Source organism: Salvelinus sp. IW2-2015, linkage group LG9 (assembly GCF_002910315.2).
Source record: "Salvelinus sp. IW2-2015 linkage group LG9, ASM291031v2, whole genome shotgun sequence".
NCBI lineage: Eukaryota > Metazoa > Chordata > Actinopteri > Salmoniformes > Salmonidae > Salvelinus > Salvelinus sp. IW2-2015.
Window position 1 is genome coordinate 22,801,667 of NC_036849.1, and position 13,670 is coordinate 22,815,336.

General features: G+C 42.0%; 1 protein-coding gene across 1 annotated transcript in view; it reads left to right on the forward strand.

The window, feature by feature from the left end:
- The first annotated feature begins 233 nt into the window (after positions 1 to 233).
- The window catches only part of LOC111968835 (rho guanine nucleotide exchange factor TIAM2-like), a 99,515-nt gene continuing 86,078 nt past the window's right edge, over positions 234 to 13,670 (forward strand). Inside the window, exon 1 of the mRNA XM_023994726.3 lies at positions 234 to 474. The gene's annotated coding sequence lies outside the window, so the exon portion shown is untranslated. The remainder of the gene's footprint in view (positions 475 to 13,670) is intronic.

Here is a 13,670-nt window from a genome sequence, read left to right on the forward strand (position 1 = left end):
ATCTGTTGATCACACATTTTTATGTGACAGACAAGACACAACTGTAAAAATGATATGGGAAAATATGTTCACCTGTGTACAGCAGGCGGCACTCTGCTGGATTCTGCTTGGGGTCCATTACTAGACAACTAAAGTTGTTTTAGTTTAAAAAAAGAGCACCATGAATCAAAGTAGAGATGCATGTTTTTCCATGAAATGTTGCGTTTGGTCCATGACTTCGCCGAGTAGTCTAGTTTAGTGTCCGTCAGCTAGAGGCGTGGTTAAATCCCGACACATTGTCTGGGAGGAGTTCAGTATTTTGGCGTCGCGCTGGTGGTGCGACCTAGAAAACACTTGGAAAGCGTGGGATCACCGTGGGACAGCGCTGGTGTTAAAAGMCAAATTACGTACAAAACTACGTGTACGTGTTTATGAGTTCACGAAAAATACGGCACACTATACAACGAACGTCTTCTCTTACACTATTGTAAACTGGTAAGTTGATCAACGAACTTTAAAAAATATATACGATTATCGTAAAAGGAGAAGAGTCTTCTTTCATATCGTCCACAGTGAAGACAATAGTCTAATATTTGGTTGAATTGATTTTTTTTGTTGCATTATCCCATGAATATTGGAAAATTATTCCGTGAACTTTTATGGAAACCAAAGTACTCAGTGCTTATAATTGTGCGCATTATTACAACTTGCAGCTGTGCCCAAACAATAAAACTTTATCATTATTTGTCCGTCATTGTAAATAAGAATTTGTTCTTAACTGACTTGACTAGTTAAATAAAGGTTAAATAAAATTTAAATTTGCTGGAGGCTAACCGCTCACCAAGTGAACCTGAATGTGACTATTTAAAGTTTTGTGGTGATCTCTCTCACAAGAATGCATAGATGCGTCTGCCTACTTTACATTATTTCCAACAATCTGTGCTGCAAGAGTCCTTCCTTAGTGTACTTTCCACCACTACCACAATTCCATTCTCTTTGCCCTCTTGTCATTTGATCCAAACATTTAATCACTGGTGATTTGTATCTTTTATTTGCTCTCTTTCCATTCATAATTTGGCCTGTGTGGTTTAGAAAGMGCAATTTTAGTCACTTCAGGGTCTATACCAAATTATTCATAGAAGACATTTTTTAAACATTTCCTATGATGAACTTAAATCTGCTGAAAGCTTGTCATATTTTGCTGTAGGCCTTCAAAACGTTAAAATGCCACATGAGGAGCCCAGAGTCAGTCCTAACTACATTTAAACTGCATTGAACCAACAATTTCACATAGGGCCCGGAAACGTCTTGGGCCCACTGACTGCATGTGTGGGTATGGATGTGGGTAGGCAGACCTCAGGAGGTTGGTGGCACCTTAATTAGGGAGGACGGGCTCATGGTAATGGCTGGGGCAGAGTTAGTGGAATGGTATCAAGTACATGGTTTCTATTGTTTACAGGTGTTTGATGCCATTATATTTGTGCCGTTCCAGCCATTATTATGAGCCGTCTTCCCCTCAGCAGCCTCCACTGATGCAGAGCCACTGCGGCCCCTCATGATGAGTTAGTGTTTTTTTGTGGCCCCCACCCCCATCAAAGTTGCCCATACCTGCCCCAGGTAATAGATCATTAGAAATGCATTAACCTGTGACCATGAAAGGCCTGGGGATGTTCAATATGTAACTGACATCAGTCTGAGAGCGTCTTCATTGTTTCCTTCTCTGCTGATTTATGGGGAGAGAAATGTGCCCAGCGATGCCCGTAAATGTCCGGGGRCCGGCCTGCTCCTTCCCCCGTGTTGTGTGTGTGTGGGGTGATTTACCCTCTGTCTTTTTTGTTGGGGAAGTGGGGTGGTGGTTATCACAGTGTGGAAGAGCTCTGGGGCCACAGAGGCAACAAAAGGGACCCTGGAGTGCAGGGCTGGCCAGAGCAAACACACCCAGGAGAGGAGGCAGGGACCTGAGGAAGGGCCAGGCATGCCTTTTGGCACAGAGGGCTCTCTGTCATGGCAACCCATCACCCTATTGTCTGTTTGACTGTCACACACCCTCAGTGCTACACTCTGCTGCGGCCTAGAGAAGGCTTTTCATTAAACAAGGCTAATGCTTTACTGGGAGACTCTGCTTATTACTGGTGTGTGTGTGTCTGTTTGAAGTCTCCTATGGAGTTATTGTCGTCTTTGGTATGCCATGGTAGATTTCTGACCTGGCTGGCACTACACATTTGCTCATCAAGTTTGTGCCCTCACTCACACAAAGATGCATTTAAGTAAACTACAAAAAGGACCCCAATGCTTATTTAAAAGTTGTAAAACTTGCATTAATGTCTGTCCATGGAACATTGTCCAGAAATGAACATGTGTGCTGTTGACTGTTATCCAATAATGTTTGTTGGTGGTTGTTTATTTGAAGGGGACAGGCTCTCTCAGTGGTTTAAATCTCAGCAGACGGCCCTACTCTACTCCCTTCCTGATGTTCTTTACACAGCACATGCTCATGGACATAATTGTTGTTATCGTCATGAGAGCCAGCTCCTTCAGAGGGCAATAACAAAACATAGGGTTAGAGACATGATCCGTATGCCTGGGTCTTTCTGTGACCACAAGGAAGACTACATTTTATACTTACAGCCCAAAAGGGTCTACAGTCAGAATTGATATGGACAGTTCCATGCTTTATTTCAATGGAAACATAGCAAACCATATGATTGTGTTATTTTCTTTCTCCTGATGTGACCTTTCAAGAATGGGATTTGTTCCCCTCTCAGCTGGCCCCACCATTAGCTGTCAGAGTTGTTTACCAGTGACAAAGGACTAAAGGGATGTTGTAATGTTACTCTCACTGGGTGGCACATATGGTCTCGAGAGGCATCTGCAGCTCATCACTCAAGTGAGTGTTGACACACTATGAAACAATAAAATATATATTTTTAAATGTACTGATAGAAAAGGAATTTCCTAATACGTAGTGTGTTCATTTGTATAATGTGTTAAAGCTGAACCTATTTGGCTAAAGTGAAAGTACCTATGGACTTCAATCTTTTCAATAGTTAGTGCTTTAGGCCTATGTCAAGCTGGACATCTTGACGTATGGTTCTCCTCCCCAGAAGCCCCTTGGAAGGCAGTGTGCTGCGACTGCCCGTCGTTAATTCTGAAGTGCTATCAACTCTCAGAGAAACACAAATGTTTCATGTCTTCTCTCGGCACATTTTTCTCCATATAAGGGCGTCTGGCTGTGACTTATCAGGCGTTGGTAATATCTGTGCTTATTGTCACATTCCACACGGCAGGAGAAGGCCTTTTACTGTCTGTAGGTAGAGGCACTGTTAGGGGAAACACATCATCTCTCTCTCTCTGCTGTACATCCCAATCCTTACACATTGGAAAATTCGGTCCAATGCAGCCATTTTTTTTTTTCAATATCAAATATCAAATTATTTTCTGGGAGACAATTAAGTACTTTACTGTGATTTGTTTTCAATTAAAAGGGTCCAAAAGTGTTTCAGCTTTCTCAAGCAAGATTTTGTCATAGCCAGACACAGGAAATTCATGTTTTTGACTGCACTGGGTGCTTTATTTTCACCTGTGCTGTTTTGACTGTTTTTCCCCTACTGATCTGCTCTTGTTGATCAACTTAAGACTATTTGAAATGTCACAAGATTGGACTAATGCACTCCCCAATGTCCCAATGCTGTCAAAAATTGGATTTTTCCCCCCCCGTGTTTTTATATATATTTCCACTCTATGAAGTTTGAATAATATTGTGAAAATTATGAAAATGCCTTTTTTCTGTAAGAGCCGTTTGAAATGGCCACTTGAAATTTCGGCTTGTTTTGGTGGGATGGAGTTTTGGCCTGCCTGGAGACATCAAATTAGTTAATATACCATTAAGAATTAGAGTTCCAAACTTCTCTGCCAATAACGGCTAGTTTTCAAGTTTCCCTCACCACTCAGACCACTGCCATACAGTTCTAGAAAAATTATTGCTTGAGAAATTGGTATTTGCTAAGAAGCTATTTTTGTTTCTTTTTTGACAATATTTTTTCTTGAAAACAATCACAGAAAGGTACTTCATTGTTACCTGAAATTATTTGATATTGAGATAAAAAYGGCTGCATTGAACCTTTTTTAATTTAGTCAGCTACCATGGAAAATAATAATGTCATATGGTGCAGTTTTTTTCCCCTGTGGCTGAAGTTAAATTTGGCATTTGAGGCAATGGGAGAAGTGTGGCTTGTGTGCACGTGGGCTGGGCAGCAGCAGTGTCTGGAGTAGAGCTATAAAAAGCAGGTGAGCTCAGGCTGGTGTCGACAGTGTCCTGACGGGGACAGTCAGGTCACCAGGCTGCCATACCAGATGACTGGCATGACCACCACTTCCTGTCCCGTGGGCTACCTCCCATTACAGGGACAACAAACCATAGTTTGACATTGGTTCACTCACAGGGGTGGGTGTACGGACCCAGATTAAGCCTACTCATGGACTGAAAAGCCCTTTCATATCAATGGAGAGTCTCCATTGGGTCATTCCATGTAATTTCAGCAAGCCCTGACACTCACCATCTCCGATTCTTCTGAAATTGTTTCTATAGTTAGAAACTGATAAGATTAGCCTTCCTGAAACATTATTTTGTTGAAATGTAATTTGATCTCTGAGAAAATAAGACAATTGATTGCACCCAAATTGACTCTTAATTTATAGGATTCACATAATTTTCAACAATATAGTAGCCAACTTCCAATTAAGACCAAACTTCTTCCTACCATAGAGTAAGCCATGAGGAATCCAATAAAATGGTCAAAAGACACACACGGACCCCCCAACACCATTCCCATCCCAACAACCAGTATACAGTATCACTTCTATATTTCTGACAAGTAAGCTGCAGCTTGGACTATTGCTTATACATCCTTTGTAATGTATTTCCTGAGAATCTGGTGATGTATTTTCCCCCCTGTTTAGAGAAATTAGTAATTGAAGTTGCAATGCATTATTTACCATTATTTACCATGAATTAGTGTGAAAGTACCACCCACTAGATGCCACTGTTCATGCTACTGCCACAACACCCTTTAATCCATTTTGCTGGTCTATTGTGTTTATTAAATGGATCACAACATTTTGTTTGCAACTTTGGGTAGAAAACCAATAGCTTTTGCCCATTATGAAAATACATTATGTGGTAAATTGTGTGGTCAAGACAGTCCTCCATGAAAGCAATTCAGTTTGACCTTCTCTTAGGAATGCTTCAACCCAACTCCTTAAAGTCAAAAAAATTATAGCTCTCTGAGAGGGCAATCCACATGGTGCAATTTTCATATGAAGACTTTTCCTACAGCCCAGAACTAGTGACTGAAATGCCGCTCTGACGTATATATATATTCTTAATCCATTCCTTGATTTACGTGTATTTTGGGTATATGTTGTGAAACTGTTAGATATTACTGCACTGTTAGAGTTAGAAGCACAAGCATTTCGCTACACTCGCAATARCATCTGCTAAACATGTGTATGTGACCAATAAAATGTGATTTGATTTAAGTTGTTGTGACAACTCTAATAATACAATTGTAAACCATTGCATTGTAGTCATATGTTTTTTAAATAAAATGATTAGAAAACACCTGTATGTGATTAGTGACATTTACCATTAAACTGAACCCATTACCATTACGCAACAGTAAACAGTGTGTTGGGACTTTTACCATTCAAGACAATAAGATAACATAACATTGAAACCATTAGAACTGCTGTAGCCTAATGGTTTGCTTGTTCACCAGGAATGGTCTAACTAATCCATACTTTTTTTTAAAGGGGGAAAAACAGGGCTGTTTCCTGGGCAAAAATTAAGCCTAAGAGAAGGACAAACTGAATGGCTTTCATGGAGGACTGGCTTAAATTATGAGGATGACGGCACAATTTATTTAGATAACAAGCAAAAGTTATTAGTTTTCTACCCAAAGTTGCAAAGAAAATGTTGTGATCCGTTTAATAAACAGGAGACCAGCAAAGTGGATAAAAGTAGCAGGAACAATGGCATCTAGTGGGTAAAATGGGGTACTTTCCCACTAATTTATGGTAAATAATGCAAGAGACTTCAATGGCTACTTTATCTGAATGGGGAAGAAACATAACCATATTCACAGGGAATACATTAAAAAGGATGACGAAGCAATACTCCAAGCAGCAGCTCCATACTGCTTGTCAGACATAAAGAGCTCATACTGTATACTGGTTGTTTGGGTGGGATTGGTGTGGGGGGGTCTGTGGTAGAGGTCTTCACCTGTGGTAGAAGTCTTCTGTTCTGAAATGGAGCTGAGGCTTTCCCACCCAGACCCATTTTTTTTTTTWWWATATAGAGACCTGTTACAAATGGATCCGAGGACAACTAGACCCCTTCCATATAGACCTGGTCGGATCCAGACCTGATCTGAGTGAGGGAAGCAGCAGAAAAGTAATTTTTTAACCTACTTTATTAACTGGAGCTGATAAAGCGCAAGTGGGAGAGACTCAGTTCTAGTAGGCGGGGGAAGGGCCGCACTGGGAGCAAGTGACACAGGGAGTAGGGAGGGAGAGACGGCAACCAACCAAGCCAACTCGCACTATAGTAGACCAATAGGTTATTTATCATCAAATATGTTTACGTAGTACCTGACTTAACTGCATCAAACCGGGAGACGCTAACATTAGCTAGCTAGGCTAATTGAGGCTCCAGTGCATGCGCCTTCTCATCCTAAAGTTACATCTCCATTCAGAATATTAAGTAGCAGCCTACCTGTTGTCACTTGATCCTTTCCTTAACATTTTAATTCTGTAATTTTAATTCCATATGCCATTGATTAGATATCTCCTAACTTTTGCCACGCACGGCGGCTCTATGAATTTAGCCTATTGCTGCTTTTATGACTTATGATTGGCCAACAACAACAAGCTTACACGCTTCACTCATGAAAAGCAAGAGCAGCGGCATGAATGATACAATTTCTCTCTCCCTCTACTGCAGCAGTTGCGTTCCGATCTATACTGGTCTTTCCAGACAAGTCTGTTAAAATTATACATACCCGAGACCCATGACAATCATATCAGGTCTGACCCAGACCCGTGACATTATCTAGAGTTCTGGATCCTGACCTGCTCGGCTCCCGGATCGGGTCTCGTGCACCAAAAAGTAGCAATCTGTCCCAGTATTTGATMCTTTACTAAACAAACATAGGTGTTGGTTGGTGGGACTGGTGTTCAGCTGAACAGATGGAAGCCCATGGTCTATTCATGTTCAGGCTGACACCCCTAAACGGCTATAAATTGAAGCCTTTGAGGAGATTAATGTGTTGGTTCAAATTGAATTGTGTTTCTTGCGGGTCACGTTTCAAGGTTCATCCATGTGGTTTGTTTGGGAAAATTAAGATTAAATGAAGGTGAGCATGTAAGCGATGTGCCAAATAAGCTCGCAGATTGAGATTTATCATGCAGAAGATGGAAGATTACAGAGAGAGAGTGTTCTGTCATGGAGTGGAGATTTACTCTGTGTGTGTGATGCACTAAAAGCAGGACTAGAGCTCATCAAAACTCAGGTAGATCATCGCTAAATACAATGCCAAGGCTGTAGACTGCAGCTATTAATTGGCAGCTAATGTAACTACAGTGCAATATATGTGAAATAAGGTGTCATTTATCAGTCTGGTAAAAGCCCCATATCCAGCCTCAGCAGCAGGACTTGAGGATGATATAGGCCTACAAGCTGCAGTTATGGCTGAACCCCTACATGGGCAGCTCCCATGGTAACAATGGAATAGGGGTATTGTACTTCAGGGATCGACCAACCAGGATGCAACACATCTGTAATGTTATGACAGCCTGAGGGCTACAGGTAACAGCCACAGGGGTGCCTTGTGTTCCTCTTCCTGTATCAATGCTCATCCTGTCAGCACACTCATCTCTCAGGGGATCCAGGGGTGCAATGAGGAGCATAAACACTAACCAAGGAGCATGCATCTACAGTTGAAGTCGGAAGTTTAAATACACGTATGTTGGAGTGATTAAAACTCGTTTTTCAACCACTCCACAAATTTCTTGTTAACAAACTATAGTTTTGGCAAGTCAGTTAGGACATCTACTTTGTGCATGACACAAGTAATTTTTCCAACAATTGTTTCCAGACAGATTATTTAACTTATTTCGCTGTATCACAATTCCACTGGGTCAGAAGTTTGCATACACTAAGTTAACTGTGCCTTTAAACAACTTGGAAAATTACAGAAAATTATGTCATGGCTTTAGAAGCTTCTGATAGGCTAATTTACATTATTTCAGTCAATTGGAGGTGTAGCTGTGGATGAATTTCAAGGCCTACCTTCAAACTTAGTGCTTCTTTGCTTGACATCATGGGAAATCAAAAGAAATCAGCCAAGACCTCAGAAAGAAAATTGTAGACTTCCACAAGTCTGGTTCATCCTTGGGAGCAATTTCCTAATGCTTGAAGGTACCACATTCATCTGTACAAACAATAGTACGCAAGTATAAACACCATGGGACCACGCAGCGTCATACCGCTCAGGATCTCCTAGAGATCAACGTACTTTGGTGCAAAAAGTGCAAATCAGTCCCAGAACAACAGCAAAGGACCATGTGAAGATGCTGGAGGAAACAGGTACAAAAGTTTCTATATCCACAGTAAAACAAGTCCTATATCCACATAACCTGAAAGGCCGCTCAGCAAGGAAGAAGCCACTGTTCCAAAACCGCCATGAAAAAGCCAGACTACGGTTTGCAACTGCACATGGGGACAAAGATCGTAATTTTTTGGAGAAATGTCCTCTGGTCTGATGAAACAAAATAGAACTGTTTAGCCATAATGACAATAGTTATGTTTGGAGGAAAAAGGAGGAGGCCTGCAAGCTGAAGAACAATATCCCAACCGTGAAGCACGGGGATGGCAGCATCATGTTGTGGGAGTGCTTTGCTGCAGGAGGGACTGGTTCACTTCACAAAATAGTTGGCATCATGAGGTAGGAAAATTATGTGGATATATTGAAGCAACATCTCAAGACATCAGTCAGGAAGTTAAAGCTTGGTCGCAAATGAGTCTTCCAAATGGACAATGACCCCAAGCATACTTMCAAAGTTGTGGCAAAATGGCTTAAGGACAACAAAGTCAAGGTATTGGAGTGGCCATCACAGAGCCCTGAACTCAATCCTATAGAACATTTGTGGGCAGAACTGAAAAAGCGTGTGTGAGCAAGGAGGCCTACAAACTTGACTCAGTTACACCAGCTCTGTCAGGGGGAATGGGCCAAAATTCACCCAACTTATTGTGGGAAGCTTGGAAGGCTACCCAAAACGTCTGACTCAAGTTAAACAATTTAAAGGCAATGCTACCAAATACTAATTGAGTTTACATAAACTTCTGACCCACTGGGAATGTGATGAAAGAAATAAAAGCTGAATGAAATAATTCTCTCTACTATTATTCTGACATTTCACATTCTTAAAATAAAGTGGTGATCCTAACTGACCTAAAACAGGGAATTTTTACTAGGATTAAATGTCAGGAATTGTGAAAAACTGAGTTTTAAGGTGTTTGTAAACTTCCGACTTCAACTGTACCTATCAGTGCCAGGTGCACATGTGTACTTGTCTTTGTTTGTGTGTTTAGATGTGAATGTGACTGCATGTGTGTGTGTCAGGGATATGTACAAATGCGACCACTAGTCCAGACGGGTTGAGAAAAGTCAGTGGTAGTTGCCATAGTGCAGCCTGTCTCTGTGACATAAACTACTTCACCAGCCAAGYGCAACAATTGTAATTGTGATTGATATAGCCCAACCCTCCACTAGCCATCAGGCCTCAGTGACCGTCCACCTCTATTGGAAGAGTAAATACAGCACAGCTGGGACGCTATTGGCTGAAGTGCTCCATTAGGCACCATGTGTTGTCCAGTATTGTTCTCYGTGATGGATGCAGTTCAGGGTGCACTTCTCCTCCCACCTGCTCATCAGTGGGGCTTCAATGCCTCATCTCCAACAACTCACCCTACCTTCTCTCTACCATCAGGGCTACGAGCAGGCGCTACCTCCTAGTAACAAAACAGACCACAGTAAAATGTCACGTGTAGGGCTGCTGTTGTGGGTTAATGATAAGCCTTTATTTTGTTTTGTCAGTCACCTACCATGCAGAACAGCCTACAGAGTCTCCAGCTCAATGGTTCTATTTTTCTGGGAGATGTGAAGTGCTGTGGAGACTGACTGACTGACTGAGAGCTTGGCTGCAGCAGCACTCATGTGGATTGTGAGATGCATTTTCAGCCTCATTAACGCTGCTCTCTCTCTCACTCAAATTAGGAGCCTAGTTTGATGCAGGAGTGAGATAAACTCTTTTTTCCCCCTCAGCTTCAGGCTTTGTCATGTTGGTTCAGTCATTTGGAGTCAGACCAATGTAAACAGTGAAGGCCTTGATTGCTCTACGTCACCAGGAACCCTGGCATCCAAACCCTGAATGAGCTCGATTAGATTTTTATGAAATAGCAAAATGTTTCCAAGTCATGATCCCTGGAGAGATGCCATCTTTAAGGCTGCTTTGGCGCGAAGGCCTCAGCTGCTGTAGGAGAACCTGTTGAGCATTGGAGGACCTTCGGGTAAAATTACTGCATAAATGGCTAGTTTACTTTGCTTTGACTTACAAACACAAAAACATACTGTTAGAAATGTCGAGACATTAATGGGAAACAGAAGCTATTTCCATCTCTGTATCTATTTCCATCTCTGTATTCCTCTGGAACCCTAGGATAAGGGAAGGGGTCATGTGGCGGCCAGTAAAAAAGAAAAAGTGTGTTTGTATGGGTGTGTTTGTCTGTGCCCTCCGGATATCAGAGGAGACCAGTTCTGTTTCTCACCACAGTCCAACAGTGTTTCTCTTCTACTCACGGTTCACCCAGTAGGGTGTTTAACTACTCTGCCCAGAATGTGATGAAATTTAACTTCCTTATGTTACAAAATACATTTTACCAAGACGAGTATGATTCTTTGTCTTCTGAATCTTTCAGTGGGGTCTTTTCTCTAACATATCATTAACATTATATCCAAAAAGTCAGATTTCGTAACCTAATACATCCAATAATAAGCACCAAGCTCTCGCAGCAACTTTTGAGGATTTTACATTGTTGTGGTGGTCGTCTGCAAAATTGTTTCCACAGGGTGCAGAAAGCAAAATGAAGACGACACGAGCTGAATTAAATGTAAAAGGCTTTGAAAATAAGCTTGTGTTATGCTCAGTGCTCCGTTGACATTTCACAGAAATACACTTGTTTTTGTGAGAAATCTTTGAAAAAGAACAGGAATTACACATTAATATGAAAAGCTACAATTTGAAAATACTACGTGTCTAACTAGCTTACCTCTATATTGTTTTATGTCCTCTGGATTGGAGAAGAAAGATGACGAGTTGAGCCTGTCMGTTAGCATTCATTCTCACACAGCATCCAGCCTGTCAGTTAGCATTCATTCTCACACAGCATCCAGCCTGTCAGTTAGCATTCATTCTCACACAGCATCCAGCCTAGCTGACTCAACGTTATTTTTGTGATTTTTGACCACTTTTTCTCTGACCTCAATTGATTTAGTTACCCTACAAGGGTAAAAACTCCAATAACATTTGAACGGATTATGATAGAGACATGAAGTTTGGACCATTGGTTTTATTAGAGGAGAATCTACACAATTAACATAATTTTACCCATTGGTCAAAATATGCGTTTTTGATTGGACACTCTACACCCAGGCCAGAACACTCCATTAAGGCTGGCCTTTTCTAGAATCGTTACATAAGAACAATTTACTCTGAACCACTGGTCCCTGGACAGCAGGACATGGCTGTCTGGTTCTCCATACATCCATACCACCCTGACTGTCCCAGTCCCAGTCTCGGCTAGGTTTATTTTATCAACAGTGATCGGTGTGGAGGGAAAACATTCAGTTCATTCCTCTCCAGGAATAAATGGGTCTGTAACAGCTGAGCTAGGAGAAGGTGTTCTGGATAAGTGGAGTCAGATTTTCTCCTTGATTACTTTGAGTGCTATTGTGTGACACAGAATATATTTCAGTCTGCACCCTGCAGTGCACACAGTTCACCTGCTGATATTGTATTCTGCTTCATTTCAGCTCCCAGAGGAATTGTTCTCATGCAATTAATGGCTCTCAATGGTTTGTGTTTCAGATAAAGAGTTGGGAAGGGTGCTACCTTTTTAAACAGATCAACTGGGTAAATATTATCATTGGCAGGTGCCCCTCCTGTTGGTGTCCARTAGCAGTGGAGGACTGTGCTGAGCCTTGGTGTTAGGCTTACTGCACTCTCCCTGGGTTCGGAAACAAAACGGATGTTTCCGGTTTTTGGGATACAGTATTTTCAACCTAACTTCCGTTTCTCCTTGAAAAACAGATGTGGGAACTCCTCTCAAGCGTCTTTTTAGCTTAGACCTACTCTGATCATGACTGACCCAGCCATTGGTGCAATATTCATGAATCTCATACCCCTAAATGAGGTCATCACAGACAGCCAAGCACTTCCATTCTAAATGCCATATTTAAAAGAAATGTGTAGTCTAGCCAGAGATGGTTCACTGCTGTGCCACTGTTTAAGGAGTGACGGCTCAACTTTGTGCCAGTTCCTTTAGATATAAAGCCTGTGATTTATCTCTGAAGCTTTACCTCCATAAATGAACACTGCATGGGAGTACAGTAAAGATGGAAAACAACCACTGTTGAGGAGACAGAGTGAACACTAACAGTAAGTAACTGGTGCATGTATGGTGTATAGTTGGACAGTACGGTATATCCCAGGCTATTCCTGTCTGTCGACATTCAGCTGTCATTTGATACGCTGGCTCCTAATCTGCTGCTGCACAATCCTAATGTTAAAGGTATGAGAGCTAAGAGGCAGCCTTCTTTAGAGACTCTGCCCAGCCACTGTCCCTTTTTAAGAGCAGAATGCTCGCCTCTCTCTCAGAACCTTGCAGTTGGAATTGTCCATACATTTGTGATGTAATGTCCCCCTCTCTGCCCCGGCCTGACACTCTGCTCCCCCTTAGGATTAGTGACCACGGGTCATTTCTCTCACCCCCCACTGTCTCTCGTGGTTTGGTCCTCACTCAACAGGCCCTTTGTTGGCAGCTCCAGATGGGCCAGTCTGGAAGGGTGAAAAAATGTGCGAGGGCACGGTGCCTTCAGTTTAGACTGTCTCTCTTGGGGAAAGGAAGGACTGAGTCACAGGCGAAGGGAAAAAAAATCATATCCTGTGTACAATGAAACAACTGCTTGCCATTGGAGAAGTGTGTGACCGTGTGTGGTTTTTTCTTCTGGTGAGAGAAACCCTCTCTTCAGAAGTGGTAGAGATGAGTGTGTGGGGGGCAGCAGTAGCACATGTTGTGTTATGTGGCACTGTTTCTAACTGCACTCCACCCAACTGAATAATAGGAACTGTGTGTAAAACCCTATGGGCGACCATGGACATCCCCTGTGTAGACGGAACGGCTGTCATCTAGCCGTATGGCTGTGGTGGTTATCTCCCCAATCCTGCGTTTCTCAATGGAAACTCCATTGCCAACTATGCTTAAAAACTTCCTTCGTTCTGTGTGTTTCTGAATTCTTTCATTTTGTGGTCTTGTGTGTGTTTCGTTACCTCAGAACATGTCTTCTTTTACCAAT